This window comes from Lactuca saligna, chromosome 3, assembly GCF_052625555.1.
Source record: "Lactuca saligna cultivar CGN05327 chromosome 3, ASM5262555v1, whole genome shotgun sequence".
Taxonomy (NCBI): Eukaryota; Viridiplantae; Streptophyta; class Magnoliopsida; order Asterales; family Asteraceae; genus Lactuca; species Lactuca saligna.
The window spans coordinates 183,348,290-183,370,215 of NC_136419.1; the positions used below are offsets into that span (position 1 = coordinate 183,348,290).

At 34.3% G+C, this 21,926-nt stretch overlaps 1 non-coding gene across 1 annotated transcript; it reads right to left on the reverse strand.

Moving 5' to 3' along the window:
• Positions 1 to 16,021: 16,021 nt before the first annotated feature.
• On the reverse strand, positions 16,022 to 16,128 carry LOC145037932 (small nucleolar RNA R71). The gene has a single exon (XR_013679042.1). It is a non-coding gene; the product is annotated as a small nucleolar RNA R71 (small nucleolar RNA).
• Positions 16,129 to 21,926: the final 5,798 nt, after the last annotated feature.

The following is a 21,926-nucleotide window of genomic DNA, read 5'->3' on the forward strand; positions in this document are numbered from 1 at the left end:
TCAAACATGGGTATAAAATCACTTCTAAGGTGTTAGAATGCCATCCAACACCACCAAAAGCCTTGGAATAAATTAGGGAACCAACCAAAAATAGTTTAGAAGCCTTAAACACATCATAAACCCTCTAATTGAGAGTTTACGGCCAGAGCATATGCTCCTGGGCTGTAAACTCATGGATGTATTCCATTTGAAGCCCTAAACTCACCCTAAGCCTTGTAAAAATTAGTTGAATCACTTGTGATTAATCCTTGGCCTTCAAATTAATTTAGTTGGATGTGGGTGAGAGTTTACGGCCGTAAAATCTTAGTTTACTGCCATAAACTCTTCTATTAATCCATATAATGATTTAATCCCTTTCAAATGTCCAAAAGCCAAACCTAGCAACACCCATTATTTGATTTAAGGCCATTTATCTCATAAAAACACCCACCATGAGTTTACGGCCGTAAACTCATGGGGATGTGGTGTTTAGGCCGTAAACACTCCCTAAGAGTTTACCTTTGAAGAATAAACTCTAAGTCCTAGCCATTCATGTCCTAAAACGCCACCCGGGTCACTTCAAACGACCATTTTGGAGTGTTTTCGCGTCCTAGATTGTTCAAGTGTATCTAATTAGTTATTTAAATCTAATTAGATATATATTGTGTATTATTTAATATTACATAGGAACCTCGCTCGTATTCAAGCCTCGGTTCGACGTTTAGCATCCCATTCGACACTTTCCGCGTCCGGTGAATTCATACCCCTACCCTTTTTCAACTGTTTTCACTGTTTTCAGGGGGGAATACAAGCAAAAGTACAAGGAAATCTTGTACTCAAACTTATTGTTTTCAGTTTAATTGTTTTCATTTTGTATGTTCTAATATCAATAACTATGCTTATCAAATAGTTCGAATTACGAATTTAGCTTTCAAACTAATCATAGATTTCTTGATAAAATGTCTTAATCTAAACTATGTTTCATAATCCACGAATAACTTATACTAATTTCCAATTATAACTAATTACGAATACGAATACGAAGATGAAACTATAACTAGGAATAGAACGAATACGAAGCTATAACTAGGGATAGAACGAATACAAAGCTATAATTAGGAACAAAACGAATAACGAAACTACAACTAGAAACAGAACGAATAACACATCTATAACTAGGAACAGAATGGATAACGAAACTATAATTAGGAATAGAACGAATACGAATACGACTGTGAATACGAATACGACTATGAATAGTAATAGGAGTAGGAATAGGTATACGAATACGACTACGAATACGAATACGACTGCGAATACGAATACGAATACGAATAGTAATAGGAGTAGGAATAGGGAAACGAATACAATAACGAATATGGATACGAACACAAATAAGTACAAGAATATGTTTAAGAATAAGAACACGAATATGAAGATATGTATCTAAGTATATTTCGAGATAATACCATTAGATTATCAGAATATCTAGTTAATACAATAGGTACGAAGAGAAATAAATCAGTATATTAAAGTTCGATAATTAAAAATTACTTTTAGGAAAGTACGGGACTTTCCTGGGGAAAACAAAACATTACTTAATCACATTTACATCTTTTACATCTTTAACATTGTTCACATTAGAAACCAACATGCAGGAAAGCATGGGGCTTTCCTGGATAACACTTATATAACTAGAAATAGTAACAAACTGAATAACATTACATCTTTTACAATTGGTAATGTACAATAAGGAAAGTATGGGTCTTTCCTGGGATCATAGTTAAACATAACCAAAAATCGTGTAACCTAACAATCAACCAACCTTCTCTCTTAAGAAAATATAGGATTTTCTTGAATAATAAACTTTCGGTAAACTAAAGGAATCCTGTACATTTTTACAAAGCAAACATCTTATGAACTCACCAGCTTTATGCTGATTTTCAAACTGCTTGTATTCTCAGGTCCGCTTTAGACAGGTACCCGATGATCTCTTTTGGTGAAGACGGAATGCGTAGAAGATTCGTCTCTCTTTTGTTGAAACTATGTATCTATGAAAACTTGTACTACTTTACTTTTCAACTGATGTAATGAAATCTATGTAATGTTTATGTTTTGTGTTTTACTTCGCTTACTATGTACATTGGTTACGATTCTCATGAAGTCACCTCCGCCCCGAGACGTTTCCGCCTTCGGTTCGGGGTGTGACATGTACACCGTGCGTACTCGTATAGTGGGCCAAAGGTTATTTTATGGGCTGTGTGCGTTGGGCTTAGATTTAGTGGGCCTTAAACCTGCATATGGACTGAAACCCTTGGGCCTAGAATTGAGATTTTTGTATCGGGCCTTACTGGTCCTTAACGCCTAATCAGTTGGGCTTGGACATTTTATTATAGAAGTTGGGCCTTAAGAGGAAGAGGTCCAATTGGGACAAAGATTAGGAACCTTTACCTTATGTGTTATAATTGGGCTTTTGTAGTTATATTTGGATCCGATAACTAAATAGGAATTCGTTGTGCTTTAGGGAGAGGAGCACTGATTCATCCACAGAGTATGATTCAGCGTTCATAGTTGAGGTGAGTCTCCCTTCATGGAATCCATGGGTTGAAGGCACTAAGGCCGGCCCACTGGTAGTGATATACCTTAGTGATTGTCTTTGTCATAATTATTAAGGTGGAAGGTATTGTTTGATGTTTATATGAGATATGCATGATTTTATATGGTAGCGGTAAGGGGTGAGATAGACCCCATAATCGGTTGGAATAAGACCGAAGGGTAGGTGGAGCACCCAGATATGCCAGATAAGGGTGGGTTAGGCACCCAAATATTCCTTGAAGGGTAGGTAGAGCACCCAAATATGCTCAGGTAGGGTAGGTCGTGCACCAAGATATTCCTGACATATGTTATGCTGTATATGGTATGGTGGGGGAAGCTTACTAAGCTTTATGCTTACCAGTTTAGTTTGTGTTTCAGGCACCTCTAGCTCGAAAGGGAAAGGGTCGGCTTGATCGCATCGCATCACACTATGATTTTCCGCGTTTGAGATTTTGGGATTTATACTCTGATGATGACTTTCTATGTACTGTCTTGATTATACAACTAAATTAATAATTGGTCCACAACCCAAAGCTCCAAATGGGCCTAAGCAACAAAAAGGCCCAAATACAGAAAACTAGGGCCGAACAAGGCTCAAATGCCTAAAAACCGCATCTCACATCATGAACACCGTTTTCATGTCGTGAGAGCTTACTCAATCAGATCCCAACTCATCACGACTCAACATAGTCAGCCCCGCCAAGAAAAAGTCAATGGGGCTACCTTCACGTCTTGAGAATCCTTTCTCATGCCGTGAGCCCAAAATAATGACCAGAAACAGGACCACCACTTCTCCCATCATGAGACCTTGTGTCATCACATCGTGATGACAGTCTGATGCTAAAATCAAAAATTTAACTTCTTAATCCATTAAGCCTTCAATCCTATTTCTTTCAGAATCTAACAAGGACTCCAAAGGCCATTAAAATGATTACTTGATGGACATGCATGCACCACACATGTCCTAAACCCATATTAGGTCAAAATGACAAGAAATAGCCCCAAACTCAAACAAGATTCATAAATCACAACCACACTCCAAATCCATACGACTAAATCATAGAGAATAACTCATTGATCCATGAGGTTGCCAGATTTATGGATCCCCAGCATGCAACCCAACATAACCATGAAAAAAAGGAGCTTAAAACTTAGATCTAGCAATTTGAGCTCATAAAGATTGGATCGTGGATACTTACAATGGTCCAAAACATGCACAAGATGATGATGATGAAGCCTCTTTGATGAACCAACACTCTAGAGCCTTTTCTTCTTCTTCTTCTTCTAGCTACCAAAACACTAAAATGAATTCAGAATCACCAAGATGGATTAGGGTTAGGGTTTTCTGAGTTAGGACGAGGTGGAGGCTGAGAATGAACCCTAAAACCGAGATAAGAGGGCTTAAATACGTTGGAAACCATAAAACTTTATGAGCTTGGGCTACAATGCTCCTCACATCGTGAGCTCTTATTGCTCATTTTGTGAGCTCAATCCTGAATGGAATCTTCATGTGGCTGTCCTGACATCATGAGCCCCAAAATCTAACCTTTTGACCCTTTGAAACCATAATTTGATTCATCCAAGAGAATAGATGTTACACTAGAATAACATGTTTTCTTCTAGATCCTACAAAATATGTTAGCCATTAATTTTTACCCATAACAATCTCATTCCCTCCAAGGGTACTTTTTTCATGTGGAGAGCTCGTATTGGTAGTATCCCAGTTGTAGTGGCACTCAAGGCTAGATGTATTTCAGTTTCCTCTATTTTATGTCCTCTCTGTGGGATTATTTAGGAACCATCAGACCATATTTTATTGGCATTCCCTTATGTAAAAGAGGTTCTTAATTATATTTTCTAATGATGTAACATCCATGTGCGACCTCTTTCTTGAGTTTGAGAATTACTGATGTTTCGAAAAAAAATTACTCACTGCTTCGGGATGCCAAAAAATTTGGTGGGACCCCAATTCCATATGGAATTAATTTTATAAAAAAATTCAATGGTAGGGGTGGGGGTGGGATTAAACCTCGTTTATTTTCAAGATCAGGGTCGGGAGTGGGTACTTCCGTCTCGTACTCCCATGGGGCCCCCGTTTGTATATTTATATAAAAGGTATATACTTAATATAAAAATTGATGGGTGTTGAGAATAACAACATCCCATGTGTTCATGAAACCCTAATTGTTGTGGATCTATGTTTTTTACTAATTGAACATGCAAAAGAAATTTCAAAGCAATAACCCTAGATCTTGCATATACAATTTGAAATTCATATATAAAAGGGTTAAGAAGATTACCTTGCTTGTTATATAGCAATAAAAAGACTCCTTGATTGATTTTGACTCCTTAAAGCTGTAGTCCCCCAAATGGTGCACCTCTAATGGCTCACAAACACTTGTAGCAAGAGGATTAGAAGGAGAGAGAAGGAAACTCTTAGAATTTTGGCTAGGTTTTCTATGCTCTCAGCATTAAACGAAAACCCTGTGTAAAGGGGTCTTTAAATAGCTGGTGGGTTGCTAGGGTTTCAGGAGGAAATCCTAATTTCCTGCTTAGGGCTTAAGCAACCCATAGACCTCCCATTTGGAAGCCTTAGACAAATTCTATAGGTCCTCCCTACAGATATCGTCCATCCCATTCCAATGGATTCTAGCAGCCCAATTTTACAACTATCAATGATTTGCAAAAAATCCTCATTCATTTAGTCAGTTCCTTTAATCCCAAAGTTAATTTAAAATTAATTTCTGATTAAATACTAATTAAATAATATGATTTGTAATTAATATATATTAATAAATCAATTATTAACCTCTTTCTCCAAAATCATCTTGTCAAGTTGCTAAAGTGAAGGCAACCCAAAAGAACCATGTTACTATCAAATCAAGTACATACCAATTATGGTTATGGGCTTAGACACCTAATCCAACAGTCTCCTATTTGGATAAGTCTAATAACTATAATTGCAAGTACGACTTCAGAATCTAATTAGCAATTGTAGCTCTCAAAAGCCACTGTCGAACTCTGACCTAGTAAGTTATGTGTCCTTAAGATAAGGGATTGTATAACCCTCTGTTGTGTAGGATATCATGTGGGCAAAGACATGGAACATAATCATTCTCATTATCCAATAGTTTGTTTCCTAATCTCTGATTTGTATCACAAGGAACTTAATTGAACACATCAATTCAGTATTGACCGGGCCCATTACATAAGTCAACACCAAATCATCGAGGGGACCAAGATATCACTTTTACACCTTGAGATAAATGGAACAGACAAACGTTGACTTATATGCTTGTACTATTTACTCATCAAATCATACATAACGATGCGTTTTATAAAATCAAGTTACTGACGCATTTACGCATTATCAATGCACGACCAACTCGTAAACAACTCATATATCTCAGTTTAAAGACTATACGATATTAACATCTCACAATTACTCGTGATAAATTCCATTAAGTAATTTAAATAAGCATGGGTTTAATTCAATACTCAAATCCCCATTTCAGGAGTACTCATGAATGTTGCAGCAAACCATTGCTATGTCTAAACACTTAGACAATCTACAAGCCAATTCATCACAGTCTTAAATCACTACTTACTCCCAAAGTATGATCAACTATGGATAATTTGAATAATCCAATTGTTTTGGATGTAAAACATGCAAAGTTGAAACACAAAATAAACAATTGACAAAATATAGTAAGCAATACTCATATTTAAATCTCCATAATATAATCACCAAATGTCAATTACATTCATCTATTACAAGTTTCTAAAATATCTATCTAATCACTAAAACTAATACCGTCCTTCAGACCAATGCTCCTCGCATGTTGAATGTGCTTAATCCTACTCAGACCCTTTGTGAGGGGATCTGCAGGAGTCTCTTCTGACGATACCCTCTTGACGACGAGGAGTCCTTCTTCTACCTGATATCTGATGAAGTGATATGTCCTGTTGATATGTCTGGATCTTCCATGATCCCTTGGTTCCTTGGTCAAGGCAACTGCTCCTTCATTATCGCAGAAAATCTCCATAGGCTCCTTTATCGTTGGTATAACTCCAAGGTCTCCAATGAAGTAATGAACTTTATCTTCCATGAGAATATGAACGTTGCATCTCATTTGGGCAACATGCTTTATCTCTCATGATGACAGAGACCTTTGTTTTTTTACAAACTTATTTACTCATTTTAACAATATACTTTTATTATTGGAAACTTTTATCAAAACTTTGATTTCAATTCATGGAACAAATACTATTTTGTTTATCGGTGAGTACTCACCAATTATTTTTATAGTTGACGCTCGTTTTACATGCTTTATCAGGAATCATCTAGTAAGAGGCACGTAGATACACAACACTTGTAGGAGCATTTGCATGTGTTGACTTTTCAATACATTGTAATTTCTTTTAAAAAGTTGTTCAAACTCATTGTAAATTTGTAATGATTTTTAATACTATGGTTGGTGTTGTCTTTAAACTTTTGCTATGAGACCCTTTGTATTGTCATGCCCCATGTTTCCGCTTTAGTGGGGTGTGACACAAACCATCAGCCAATTCGTTGGAATAGTGATATAACTCGTTAAATGAAAATGTTAACATTTTGTGAAGTAGAAAATATCCTAATATTTGATTTCATTCTCACAAAGTCTTAATCAATTTAAGAAATCAGAAAAAACGTTGAAATCGGAACCCGACAAAGCACTTCAAACATGTTTTCCAAATAGATATGTTCTTTGTTCGGTGAATATTTTTACATATTCTGAACTGTAATTTCATAGAAATCAGAGTAGTCACTACTAGATAAATACCTATTAATGACACACATTGCATGTCATAAAAGGGTATAGATGACACGCAATTGTGTATCAAGAAAGACCATGTCATAAAGGAAGACGACACGCATTTAAGTGTCGTAACCTTACGACGCGCATTTACGACACGCATTTACGACATGCAATGTGTATCATTAAAGCCCCTTTCAAGAAAGGCCAAGTCATAAATGAAGATGACACATATTTTTGCGTGTCATAAATTTAAATATTTAAAATATATATTTATAGATTTACTAATATTTAAATTAAATTTGCAGTTAACGTCTCATAATAGAAAATAAAAAATCATGTACAAAAAATACAACCCATTGCACTAAATTTAATATCATACAAATAATCGTTCCAATAGTAGACAAATATAATACATCAAATGTGAAAGAGATGAAAGTCATCAACAAATAATAGTCGAACTACAAGAACTTGTTTCCTACCTTAACAACATCCGAGTTACGTTACTTGACACTATGCACATCAACAAGACCTGCAAATTTGAATAAGGACCATCGTTTTAATCCATCAAAAAACGGGTGGGCAGATGCCTCCAACTGAAAGAAAAATCATTAATATCCCTATAATTTAATCCATTTTATAAAACATCTAAAATGAAGAAAAAAACAACTCACAAGATTTGTTGATTTTTACTCAAAGAAATAAGAAAATAATAATAATAATATTTATTTCCAGCACTACATCAAAGTTTTGGTGATTATTGAAGTAGGTGTGAGACAAGGTCAACTGCTTCGGGTAGCATTCACTTGTGAAATATCTAGAGAGAATAAAGTGTTGTAATAGAAAGAAATATAAGAAATACACAAATAAATGAAAATCAAATGAACATATATAGTATTATAATGGAAAGAAATTATAGTAGGATATGCTTTGATACACAAATAAATGTTATTCCTTTAGCTCTATACTATAAAAATCAAATGAAAGTACAAATATTTAATGTTGTAATAAAAGGAAATTAAAGTAGGATAATATATAATACACAAATAAATGAAAGTGTCTTATTATTTCTTGCATTTAGCCTTATACTATAATATAATGAGAATACAATGTTGTAATAGAAATAAACGAAATAGTATGCTATACTATTAAATCAAATAAAGATATAAAGTTGTAAAATGATAGTAGGATGCTATAACATGAAAATAGATGAAAGTACATTGCTATTTCTTCTATAACCTAAAAAGCCATCAGCATAACCTCAAAAGTCGAAATTGGCATGAAAATGTTATAAGAGCATTACCAAAACAAGAAAAATGTAGAGACACATCCTTTTTACAATACAGTTTTTTTTCAAAAGTATCCATGTGCATACCCAACGCATGCATGGGTATAAGTTTTAATGCCCATAGTACAACATGACCAAAGTAGAAGTTTTCATCAAGTCTCCAATGGTTGTAGGGAAATTATCTTCACGGACCTTTCCTTCATAAGAGAACTTGAAATCAAGTCTCCAATGGCGGCTGGATGAAAGATTTGATCTTATTTTATACTTTCCATGAAGAGCTCTCAAAATCTCCACCAGAACAAAAGGATTGATCCAAAATAAAATCCTATAAAACTTTTCCCAAGTTTTAAATACATAATATTGTATATACTTTTGAATGATATTAACTACTATTTATATGCAATTTACTATTAAACATACGTACCTAGAATTGTCATCCAACAAATAGGATTCACTATCAGGGCTTTCGGTGTCCTCATGCATTAGAACTTTAAACTTGGAAATAATCTGTTTGTTAGAAACATATTATTGAAAACCATGAGTTCCAGGTAAGCATCTACAAATAAACAACTTTTATAGTTCTATCCTTACTTGTGGGGGGGAATTATTGCGTTCTTCATTGTCACTTGCATAGAATCTTCATATTTTGTGAACTTGTTGAATACTTAGAACCTGAAAAACTCTATATATATATATATATATATATATATATATATATATATATATATATATATATATATATATATATATATCAATTAACTTATTACTGTAGATTGATTACACAACTCAAACAACAGGAGAGATACAAAGAGACTTATAGCACATATATGTTGGAATTGGTGTCTAAGCCCATAACTATAATTGGGATGTACTTGACCCGATTGTAGCATGATCCTTTTGGGTTGCTTCATCAATGCATTTGATAGGATGGACTTTTGAGAATAAGGTTATTTGTGATTTATTAATATATTATAAGTATAATATATTAATTGAAAAATCATATTACTTCATTAGTATTGGTCAAGAATTAGTTTGGAATTAATTTTGTGATCAAAAGAGACTAATTAAATATGTACGGATTGATTGTGTAAATCAATCATTCTTATAATGGGGGATACTGATCCATAGTTATTTAGGATGGTCTAAACCATTGAGATAATCCATGGAGGTTAACCCATGGAGCCTAAGTATATGAAAGGTCATTAGGGTTTACAAAGTGCAGCCCTAGAATTTGCCACATTATAAATACTCACCCCTAGATAATAAGTGGTTAGACCTACTAACTCACTTCAACCAATATTTAAATAAGAAAAAATAACTAAATTAATTAGTACCTTTGCAGTTGCCTTAGTACACCAAGCTTCTAATTTAGCTAACCCCGATTTCACATACTCCCCACTCCCAAGTGTACAACACTCTTTATCCATAAGAAGGATTAGGTTCCGTATTAAAAATTTATAATCCAAACGATTATATAATCATATATGATATATAACATAGTTAGAATCTCCAGTTACCTGTAGAAGAGTTGTGCATCAATGTAAGAGTAAACTTGAGCAAATCATTTCTGAATAATGACAGGTGGCACCCAAAAAATAGGAAGACACAACTGAGAGTTCTCATTATAGCTTTAAATACACAGAATTCTTTTAATGTATCAAGAACACCATTTAGGCTTTCAATGATGCTCTCCCAATAAGTAGTTGGATACGATTTACCATCTGATGTAATTGGTGCCTGAATTTCTAGGAAATTATGAAATTAGTATATCATATATCAAACATACTATTTACTAGTGAAATTATGATTGATCAAAAATATGGTACCTGGATAGAAGACGAAAGAAAGCGTGACAAATCTTTCTTCAAGTTTTTACGAACATTATCCATCAAAAAGACCTTCTAGTGTAAAGAATAGAGATTTAGCGTTGTAGTGGTTGACTGCGAGAGGGATTTAGGGTTTCCTTCGGTTACCCCCTTCACATCTTCGTAAATCTTCATATCATGGAGGATAGAGATGTGAGAACACCTAGTGGAAAAGGAGAGACGGGAAAGTCGAGGTGTTGATTAGGGGTCGTTGAAATGGTAGCTTTGATTGACGGTTATTGTGTCGTAGTTTTCGATTGGCGCTACAATCGAGAGGATTTACAGTCATCGAACCATTTAGTGTGAGGATCGATGTGGAAGAAATCGAACTCCGGTGTGGGAATAGAGAGATGAGTTGTAGGAATAGAGAGGAGTTATAGTCGTCAGTGTGTGAATTAAGAGGAGTTGCAGTCGCCAATGAAGTTGTTGTTACATTTGAATATGAGATGATGGTGCATTAATAGAGAGAAAGGGTAGGGTTTTGAGAGATTTGACAGGATAATCTCACAAAACTGGCAATTTCCATTGTTGTTTACGAAGGGAGGTATCAGAAGGGGCGGGGACTTAAATTTTTTGGGGGAAGCTGGAAAATGATGGTGAATCCAACATATCTAGGTTATGAAAGGTCCATCCATGCTCTGGTTTGGTTTGCTTTTGTGTGGTAAAATGCAAATAAAGATCCCACGACATGTATATATCACTCCCACAACATGGCATGAAGAAATTCTCGACTATTAGAAACAATTATACTCATGAAATGAAGCAATGTCTCTCATGAGGTGAGCACGTGTCCTTAGAGGATTCATATATGAAGAAGTACAGTTCCCTTGGCGATTACAAGATCATCACTATTTTCACATCATGACATCCTTATGGTCATGAAATGAGGATCGATTTTATGGAAACTATATATATATATATATATATATATATATATATATATATATATATATATATATCGATCATTAGATCAATTTAGGAGACTTCTGTCCTATCTTGGAGATAGAGCTGTAACAAAAACCCTCTGGAAAGACCTTAGAAGATCAGAAATCGATTGGGGAGTTCAAGATTGGATATCTGAAGAAGAAAACATCATTCAATTTAGTTTTCTAGTTATTATCATGTCTAGTCTAATTAGCTTTGATTTTATGTTTTTTTCCGCTTTAATCATGGGCTAAAACCCCTAACTTTTGTTTGGTGAACCTAAACCCTTTGACTATGTGTTGATTTTGAATTTATGATGTTTTTATATTGTTTTTTCTAGTGTGGATAAATCATTATCCTTGCATATTGAAGTTCTATCTTAGATTGCTTTTCCTACAAGTTTTGTGTAGTAGATGATCATTCTATTTGCATAATTTTGTTTATCAAGTTGTTCATTCTAGTGATTGAACAAATTCTAGTGATTGAACAAATTCTATTGCTAGGTGATATAAGTTAGTAACTTTGATTATGTGAGAGAGCATAATTAACCCATAATTTATGCTTGGTTGCTTGTACTTATCCTAGATAGGTAGCTCTTAGTTTATCATGCTTAGCCAAATCTACCTTTATATCAATTTGGTGTCTACTTGTGGTTGAACATTACATGGTACTTCATAAATTGGTAAAAACTAGGAAATTAGTCATAATACCTAGTTACATTATAATTTGGTAAGCAACATAATAATTCTACTAGAAATCAACCATAGGAAAGGGTGGGGGGGGGGGGGGGATTCGGAACAAAACGAACGTACTCTTTAATCTTGAAATTAAATTGTTTATTTTCGTATTTTTAGCAATTTAATTGCTTTTTGTTTGATTTAAGTTGTTGGTAGTGAAAAATTAGTAAAAAAACCCCATATTTAGTTGTTTTTCTTAGATTAATTTTTAGTAGTTATTTTATTAGCTAAATACTGTTCACTATGATCAATACCCGACTTACTTTTCTATTCTATAATCTAACTAGATACACTACCTATAAGTGCATTAGTTAGTTAAGTTTTGTGAGGTTAAAAATTTAAAACTGGTAGGTATGTGACATCCCCTTTTTTCACAGAACCAATTAAAAAAATTTCTGTATGTTTTATAAAAATTAAGATGCGGAATTTCCCACTTAAACAAAATATTTTGAGATAACAAAAGTTATTTCATTTTATTAAAACCTAGAGGATGTCATCATTCATATCTAAACATACATCATAGTGTAAATTATAAAATGTCTTGAAACTACTTATTATAGACACATCTCCTTATTCCAATTGACATCCTAACTAGACTACTACAGCCTTGGTTCCACTACCTGTGATGCATAAAAATGAGTGGGTCAGGTTTTAGAAAACCTTGTGCGATACGTAGGGTTTTCAATCCCATAACAATTTAACGATAATATCATTCTTCCAACCAATGATGTCAAAATTCTATATATATATATATATATATATATATATATATATGTGTGTGTGTGTGTGTGTGTGTGTGAAATTTTGACCAATGACCAAATACCCAACCCAATCGATCCTCACATATCCTAAAGCAAGGATTCTCTGGAGGAACCACCCAACCTGATGAATCGCTTGAGCAACTATTTAACTACACAACTAGGGGTGTCCTTGGCAAGTGTAAGTCATATAAAGCAACCAATGTTCAAATATTTGATAAATATGGTATCCAATTTTATCTATGTCCATGGGTTATAAGTATATGCTAGCAACGTAATTAGACTCCCTAGAATAGTCAAGTGTTGTCATCTACCCTATTCGATGACCCATACATACTTGCCAGTTGTCTGATCTACACCCACCATTCCTGGTCATCCAAGAAAGAGGAGAAACACTTTAGTCTGATCTCACAAACCCTACCCCAGTCATAAGACCTAATCGATATCTAGCCTAATCTCAACTAAGTAGTCTTTAAAGGTCTTATTCTTAACCTATGGCAAGAATTATGTTTAAAGGCAGTCGATTTCCAATACGATTTCTAATTCAATATTATTATCCTAATTATACAAATAGCATATATAATAGATAATACAGGCAAGCATTTAATGTCTCATATAAATAATACTTTTATTTTAGATTTTGATCTTAATAGAAACTATGCACTCACTTGACAAAAGTGTCTGGTGATTGGTGAATCGGGCAGAGCTTCGCCTTACACCTTTTTCCAAAAGACCTAGATGTACATCCCGCTAAGTCTTAGTCTAATTTCATACTTCATGGAACTATTATCCTAAGGTTTTACATTCCTAAATAATCCCAAAGTCTACTTCAAGATCTAAATAAGGAATAACCAGGTAGGATCATATTGGGGGTAGGGTCCATTTGGTATAAAGAGTATACTGTTTGGAAATCTCACTTTAAACACCTCACTAAATCCGGCCTAGAAATTACTCCCATAAGTAGATCAAGCATTATAACGACTTGGAATCATTGATAAATGTTACTTATAAGTTCCTAGTAACGACTTATAACTATGATTATAAATTACACAAAGACAGAGTAAGTATATATAGCTCACTTACAGAGTACTACGTATGAGAACCGGGAACTAAGCAGTCAAAATACTGACTCGGTATCTCCTACTCAAAGGCTACTACTTAGATGAGTACTCAGGGGTGTTGCAGGGCTTTGCCGCAGGTTAAGAACAAAGGAAAAGGGCTAAAAAGTTAAGATTTCTCGAGAGAGAATGTATGTAAGGGTGTAGAGGTGAAAGCATATACGAAGAAGATTATTTATAGGCAAAAAAAATATGCGTGCCACGCACTACGCTGACGTGGCTCCATCCAGGAGCTAACACGTATCCTATAACGGGTGAGGTTGTGTAGTTGCTTGTAGAACCCCATTGCGTGTGCTGCTTTTCATATTTTCAAAATTGCTTAACTTTTTCATACAAAATCTATTTTTTACGGCGTTTATATCCTGGAAATCTCTCGATGAAATCTGCAACTTTCATTTAGACTTCGTCGACTAGTTTTGACTTATTTTTTCATAGAGGGTTAGACTTAGACTGTTAAAGTTTGTATAAAAAACATAACTCTCTCATCCAGTCTCCGTTTACGACAAACTTTTATCGTTGAACTCCTATCAATGAGATCATTAACTCTCGTTTAAATTGTTTTGGCTAAAATTTGACCGATCGAAAATTCAATTTTTGAGCAGAATACTACTATGCCGAATCTTAGAAAAATCATAACTTCCTCTCACGAAGTCAGATTTGGATGTTCTCTATATGCACGCTCTCGATTTTAACGACTACTACGAATTTCATTTAGATCTCTTAGGCTATAAAGTAATTTATCAAAAATCTACTTTTTACTATATACAGAGTCGTGCTAGTTTAATTATGAAAGTTCGAAGAAGCATAACTTCTTCATATGAAGTCGGATGTGAACGCTCTTTATATATTTGGAATCCTTATGACGTATACTACGACTAGGCTAATATTATTTGTCCTAAGTAATCTTTTATCTTCGACGCATATGTTAAATTTTATTTATTTTATTATTAAATACACATAATATCCTATAGAACAAGTAAGCATATAAATATATGAATCATCATTTCTTATTCATTAATATAAAAGTTATAATAGTTGACCAAAATAATTATAGACTATGACCTAATCTAGCACGAAACACCGGCATTACAAGTATATCAGTGCACATCAAGTTTTTGGCGTCGTTGCCAGGGAACAACTTATTTCAGTTTTGAATTAATCGTTTTAGGTTAATCGATTCCTTTTGTGGGGTAAAAACCACAAAAAGTTTATTTTTCAACAATAATTTAGTTTTCTGTTTTTGAATTTTCACGACGTGACACCCTCTCTGTTATGATGTGAAAACTACATTTTTTAGTTTTTCCTTTAATTAACTTTTAGTTCCTTTTTATGGTTTTCTTATTGTTTTGACTCAATAATATATGACCAAGGGATCAAATTTTCCTATCATACTGCTACTTGAAGATCTAGAGTCTACATTCCACAAAAAGAAAGATAAAAAAAGGTTGACAAATCGAGTAGCAAGTTTCAAATAGATAAATTAGAAAGCTTTGAGAATTCTCCAGACAAGAAAGGAATCGGGTACGAGCCAAAACAAAAACCAAGGACAATTCAGAAGAAGAATTCAAAAGTGAGGTAGAAGAGATAGTGTACATCACAATAATGACGATGGAGGAGTACAAAAGGCGGATGCATAACGATAACAATCTTCGTCTTGTTCCACCATCAATTCCAGCTGCGACAAGATTTGAGCTCAAGGGACATATTCTCTCGATGCTCAAGGATATTCCATTTTCAAGGAAGGACCATGAAGATGACTTTAGACACATTAATGAGGTCTTGGACATTGTAAACTACTTCAGCGTTCAAAATGTTTCACGAGATATAATATTACTAAGAATGCTTCCAGTGACATTTATGGGAGATGTTGGTTGAAGTCACTAGAACCCGGAACAATCACAACTTGGACCAATCTTCACAATTCATTCATTGAACATTTCATCCCTCCTTCAAAGATAGACAAACTCAAGAAGAAAATAATGAATTTTCAACAAAACGATGGTGAATCTTTAAATGAATCTTGGGAGAGATATAAGGGAATGCTAAGAAATTGCCCACAACACCATCTTAATGTGTAACAAGAAGTGTCGATTTTCTATGATGGGATAAATGTAACCATGAGAAAACCCCTTGATTCTCAAGGACCCTCTTAGGATGCAAAGTTCTCCTTGGATGTGGCTTACCCTCTTCTATGTGTACTAGGTTGAGTCTTTCTTATAAGTAGAAAGTGAGTGACTCCTATTTATGTAAGAACTTGTAAGACTTATTTGGAGAGTTTAGTTTAGTGAGAGAAACAACATTACCCACTTGTACTGTTACTACTCTAATGGAGCTTATGTTTGTATGATTCACTAGATCTTTACAATATCGCACATGTCATCATAATCAGGGTCACTACAATTGGTATCAGAGCGGGTGGTCTTGAAGCTCTCAAGAATTTGATCTGTGATGACAACATGATTTGGTGAATCTCAATTGTTCTTAGTTCTTCATCTTTAAGAGAGTTTTTGGTTTTAGAAATCGAATTTATTCCTTGATTTGATTCAAAATTTGATTTTCCCTCTCTGGATTACTTGTTAATCTTGCTTTCTCTTTCTAGAACTTGGTTCATATTCACTTTCACTCTCTACAGATTTCATTCATAATCACTTCTCTCTCTAGAAATATCCAAGTTCTTGTGATCATGGTGTATTTGGATTATGATTCTTGGATGGTGATGATTAAGGATGTCAAATACAAAGTCAATGAGAAACAATTTTATGGGTTATTGTTTAAAGACGAGTTGATTTCATGGGAAACTTTGATTTCTTATGGAGGATTGAAAGATGATCATGGAAGATTGATATTTCAACCTCTTTCGGAGATTGGAAGCTTGATTGATATTACGATGAATATATTGTGTTGTTATAGTAATAAAAAGTAAGGAAAAGAAAAAGAATTATTCAAAACGGAATATGTTTCTCTTATTGAAGACCCAAATGATCTTCATGTTCTTGAGTTTGTTGAAGATGTTCTTGAAGAAGTTCATCATTTTCATGGTGTTCTTGAAGTTCAAGACAAGGGAATTCAATGTGATTTTCATGAAGATGTGAAAGTTTTTTGTTCAATTGGAGTTCAAACTGATGAATGTTAGAATTCTCGTGATTCGTTTGAAGGAATGACTCCATCTCGAAAGCCTTCAATCCAAGAAGTTCAAATGTATCAAACTCCAAAAGATTTGATTCAAACTAGCAAAGTTGAAGTTGTCAAGAATGAATTTGTTCTTGAATTCAAAACTTTAAGATCCAAAAAGATGAGGAAGAAAAAGAAAAAATATCAAAAGCAAGAACAATTCGGTTTCTAAACAAGAATCTTCAAAAGTTGTCTTAAAGCCGAAATCTATGAAGCAAATTTGGGTTCCAAAGAAACAATCATCAAATGTTGCAATGAATTTGAATTCTAAACCCAAAGTTGTTGAAAATTCATATAAATAAGAAGTTAGATTTTGTAAAAATGATAAGAATAGATTGTACAACATGCATCGTGGCTGGTATAATGTGAAGATTGGAGATTTTCTTGTTCCAACAAAAGAACTGAGATCTTCAATTATCGATTTGAATATTTCAAATGGAAAAAGAATCATCAAGAAGTTTTCTCAAATTCTCAAATGGATTCCAAAAAATTCATGTTGAGATCGAAGATGAACGATTGAGTTTTTTATCGAAATTCAAATTCAATCATTTTTTAAATTGTGCTTTTTGTTTTTGATTGTTGATCGTTTTGACTCATTGGATTTATTTTGTTTCAACCCCATTGATGATTCAATAAATTTTTTGTTAAGATCAAACACCAAAATCAAAATCAAATTCTTAATTTTTTTTCACTGTTCATATTTCAAAGCCCAAACCAGATCTCTTACTGCATGTTCATTTTCTCAACTTTGAGCCCAAAACTTTAATCCAAATCTTGAGCCCAAATAATCTCAAACACAGTTCATTCTTTTAGTTGATTGATCTTAACAATCGTTTGAATAATGTTCTAATCTTGTACCTAAACCATATTCGATTTCATTGTCAATTCATCTATTTCGCTTTCTTATTCTTGATAGAGTTGATTTCGAATAATGGTACATGTGATTTTTGATGTCGAAAGCTATATAGCTTGGTAATCTAAAGCACATAGAATCAAAAATCAATGAATCTGGAATAGTGATTCGATTTTGATTGAAGGGTTAAGATTCGACTATGAACTGGGTTTAATAATCAAAGGATACGAGTTGATTTGATGTTGTTGTTAGTAATCTTGGAATCGAATTGCAAGATTGAATTGTAATCGATATTCATTATATTTTGACTACAGTCGTACTTGGATTAGAGCCGAAAATCATTTTGATTGTTGTTGTCTTTTGATTCAAGTCAAGAAACTGATTTGGGAATCGAATTTGATTTGAAAATCGAATTTCACTGTTGTTTGGAATTGAATGTTTTAGAATCGAAAGTAGGTGTTTCGATGGTTAAATGAAAAGGTCAAATCCAAATTTCGATATGTATTGTGTTGATTGAGTCCAAGTCGAAAGCAGATGTAGTCTTGGGATCGAATGCTTTCAAAACGAACGTGTTTGCTTGGATCAAAACCGAGTTCAATTTATTGAGTTATATGGTTTGTATATGTGAACGAATTGGTGTTTTGAGTTTTCCTTAGAGTCAAACTAGAAACTGATTTGGGGTCGAATTTGTTGGTGGGTGAAATCAATTTCGAATGATTAAAGTTATGTTCAAATCGAAATCGCATCTAAGAAAGGATTTTGGGATTTTGGATTCATGGTCGAATAAGCATCGCTTCGGGTCGAACTTGCTTTAATTGAAATCAATTTGGGTTAATAGTCGATTTTGATAGTGAGTGATGGAATCTTGGGGACAAATGGGTTTCTTTAGATCGTTCGCATCAAACATTTTGGATTCGAATTTGGTTTGGAGCAGTTTGAATCGTTTATTGGGGTATTGATTGGAGTAGTCGTCGAATTCGACTCATGATGCATTCTGTTCGCATATGGTATCATATTGGAGAAGAAAGGAAAATGTTCATTTCGAATCCCTTATCTCTCAACAATATGACAATTTCTACCCACTTTCGAAATGGGATCATTTTCTGTGAAGAATGCAAAATTTTCATTTCGAATCCACGCAATTTAAGAAGGTTGGCAGAAATTACCTAGTTTCGACATTGGGGTAAAATTCTGAGACATGGGAAAATGTTTTGAATATGGTCCCTGAAGCTTATGTGAATTGTCACTTTATGTCGAGTTTCATATTTGGGGTAAAGTTTCGCATTTGAGGCTGTTTTGGTGCAACGAGTCCCTGCAACTCTCATCCAAAAGTTAAAAACTTTTACAAAATTGGGAAATCCTTCTTGGCTTTTCGTGATTTTTTTTTTGTGCAAGATTTTTGCGGTTGCATTTTTATCACACGTCAAGGGAAATTTTCATCAAGTTTATTCCTTGAGCATTTCTCATCCTTTGTGGGTTTTATAATCATTTGTTGATTATAAAAAAGGGAGAATGTAAAAATGGGAATTCGAAGCTTCTCGAGTATTTATTTTGCAGATTTGAAGACCGGTGTTACTTCGAGGGGGAGTTGGGCTTGATTGCGCAAGCACGTTTTGATATTAAAGTCAGGACATCCAATCCTAAGTTTTGAGGGGGAGAATGTTAGGGTGCAAAGTTCTCCTTGGATGTGGCTTACTTTCTTGTATGTGTAATGGGTTGATTCTTTCCTATAAATAGGAAGTGAGTGACTCTTATTTATGTAAGAACCTGTAAGACCTATTTGGAGAGTTTAGTTTAGTGAGAGAAACAACAATACCTACTTGTACTCTTACTATTCTAATGGAGCTTAAACATGTTTATTTACTCCTTGTGTTCTTGATGTTTGTATGATTTACTAGATCTTTACAATTTCATACATGTCATCATAATCAGGGTCACTACAGACCCTTGACAAAAAAGGATCCAACTACAACCAAGGAATTAATTGAAGAGTTTGCAAAGCACTTGTGAGAATACCATAAACCAAGAGAATACATTACAAGAGGCAAATTGGGTATAAGCGGAAGAAACGAGAACTTAGTAGCGGTGATGGCGAAGCTCGATAATATAGATAAGAGGATTGCCAAAATGGGTCAATCCATACATAATATACAAGTGGGATGTGACAATTGCAGTGGACTGCATTTAACGAAAGATTATGAATTAGATGAAAATGGGAATCGAAAAATGTAAGTGTGTTACTCGAGCGGTGACTGATATGATGAAGGTTGGAGGAAGCATAAGAAGGAATGGTTTCCATATGATGAATACAAGAAATCAAAAGAAGAAAAGTTTAGACAAACCCGTCGAGGGTATTACCAAAAAGAACAACCACCACCCGAGATGAAACCCGATTTCGATTCCATGTTGAATAGGTTCATGGAAGCTAGTGAGAAGATGCACGATGCTATTAATTCCACATTGAGAAACCAACAAGCTTCCATTGCAGATGCTGAGACTCAAGTTGGGCAATTAACCCAACTAGTTCACGAAAGATTAATTCCTAAAAAAACCAATCCAAAACCACAACCTCATGTCACGGAAATCTGCATTAAAGAAGACATTATTTCTAAGTATTTAGTGACCCTTGATGAAGCCACAAAGCAGCCTGATCCACAACTGAAAAAAGTGAAGTTCAAAAAAAAAAAAAATCTTCTGTCCAGATCTCACCACGTGACGAGCAAGCTGTCATATTGTGGCCTCAGCAAAATCCCACAACAACTTCTTCGATTAAGCCTTATAAACCACCATTACCTTATCCTTCTCGAGTAAGGCAACATTCACTAGAAAAAGAGCATAAAATATTCATTGAACAGGTTAAGGGTATTCCAATTAACATCCCATTCATTGAAGCCATGACAAAAATGATTGAATATGCTAAATTTATTCAATACCTTCTCGACATTCGTCAAAAGTTATAAAAGATGTCCAAGGTTGTTCTTAATGAACAATGTTCAACGGTTATAATAGAAGGAATGCCGAAAAAATATGGGAGATCCAAGATGCCTCATTTTGCCATGTGAGTTTGGAAATGCTACAATGACGTACGCTTTAGATGATTTTGAAGCAAGCATCAATCTGGTGCCATATTCTTTCTACCAAAAGCTTGACCTTCCATAATTGAAGAACACAAGAATGATGATCCATATAGATAATCGTTTGGTCACTTATCCTCGGGGCATAGTTGAATATTTATTGGTAAAAATTGGAAAATTTGTTTTTCCGATTGATTTTATTGTTTGGACATGAAAGAGGATGATGAGGTGCTTATTATTCTTGGATGCCCATTACTCAATACCGCAAGATCCCTAGTAGACATTCGTGCATCTAACCTAAACCTACGAGTAGGGAAGGAAGAGATCACATTTGGAGTTGATGAAAGGTCCACTAATTCAAAAGAAAATGATGAAGTATTTCTCATGAACAGGGTAAATGAAGAAGTTAATGAGCTAGAAGAATTGGGAAAATTAATGGAGGAGGAGTTGTGGGTTTGGGATAAGCCAAAACCACAAGAATGAGTGAAGCTTACCAAGCCTAGGACCTCAACTCTAATGGTTTTTGAAGTTTTTTCCTTTACTGCACTGCACGCTTAAGTCGAGGAGGAAAGTGAAGATGAAGAACTTGGTCAAAGTGATGAAGAAGAGGAGCAACATGATAGCAACGAGACTACACATGAAAAAATGGAGGTGGATATGAAAGAACCAACTAAGGAAAAAAAGAAGAGCAAGGTGGTTGAAAAATCTCGAGGATTCAAACGTAATCAAGACTCAAATGACAAACAAAAAAATAAGGAAATCTCGAAG